This window comes from Electrophorus electricus, chromosome 11, assembly GCF_041902795.1.
Source record: "Electrophorus electricus isolate QZ-2024a chromosome 11, ASM4190279v1, whole genome shotgun sequence".
In the NCBI taxonomy this organism is placed as follows: Eukaryota; Metazoa; Chordata; class Actinopteri; order Gymnotiformes; family Gymnotidae; genus Electrophorus; species Electrophorus electricus.
In genome coordinates this window covers 24356161-24357500 of record NC_137507.1, presented here as the reverse complement: position 1 = coordinate 24357500, position 1340 = coordinate 24356161, and positions in this window count along the sequence as shown.

Sequence of the window (1340 nt, the reverse complement as noted above, 5' to 3'; positions counted from 1 at the left end):
TTGTTTTAGTAGCAAATAAACTACCTATAATACATATACGTAGTCTATATAAAACATAAAGCATATTCTATTGAAACAAACAAAACTATGGTAAGTTCTAGGCTGATGTTTCAGAAAATATGCGCTCTGTTATGATAGGAAACACTAAAATCACCTTTTATCACGGTGAGCATCCCTTATGACAACTTAAACCAGCACATTCCGCTACAGAAGAAAGACACGTCCCTCGGCTGCACAGCTCGTAAACTGCTTTCCCTTATCGACAGCTTCGTCGCCGTCTTTGTCGGCGTTAGCCATAGGCAGTCTGTTTCACCCAAGGGTACGTGGGTGAAAACAACAGACTCGGTCTAGTTGGTTGGTTCAAGTTCAGAGGTTGTACAACATTCCAGAAACGTTCCACATAAAAGGCACAGGTTTATTCTCGTGTTTTCAGAGATTCTGCTTTGTTTTGGAAAAAGAGAGGATACCAAATCTTCTCGTTTTTATTTCTTGGATTTGCTCTGACTGCTTACATGTCTTATTTAAACCTGCGCCAGTGTGTGTGTGAGGGGTAGAAAGTAACCCCTAAACTCTTGGTATGTCAGTGTTTTTCTCTTTCACATTTGGCAGAGATTATCTAGGGAGTGAATTTGTAACGGAAAATAAGTTCAATAAGGTCATTGCGGTGAGAAAGGTGTATTAATAAGTGTGGTTAAATCACCTGATTAATGAGCCTTATTTATTCTCTTATCTAATGCTACTTTAATATTTAAAATACAATCTTTCTATATTATAATGGCTCAGTATAGGCAACTGCACAACAAGTTTACTTTAAATGTTGCTTTTCTGTTTGGCCTGCATTACTTTATTAGCCAATATTTTACATTTTAGTAATATTATAATTTATTAGGCATCAGAAAATGAAATCTAATTTTACACAAAGTCTAAAAATGATTGGCTCTAACAAGCAAAAAAAAGTCACTTTGTTGAGAATGTGGCACAGTGTATTTGTATGAAAAAATATAGTTATGAGGCTATAAATTGGAAATGCAACCCTCCAAAAACCAGCTGTATAATTTTGTTAGTAGAGTTTATTAAAATATTAGACACACAATATTACAGTGCCAATTAGAGGCAGCTTCAAACCTCACAGCCACAAAACAAATTAAAATGAACAGAATGCAGAAACAGCATGCCATATGTCTGTATTTTTAATTGATTCACAATGAAATGCCTTCTCAGTAGGTCATATTTCCAAAAAAAGCTGTTTGTGGCACATCAATGTTTCTTAAAGCATGCTGGTGTAAGAGCTATAGCGATAAACAGCGGCACACTCAATCAGTGCATATTTTCTGTTTGTT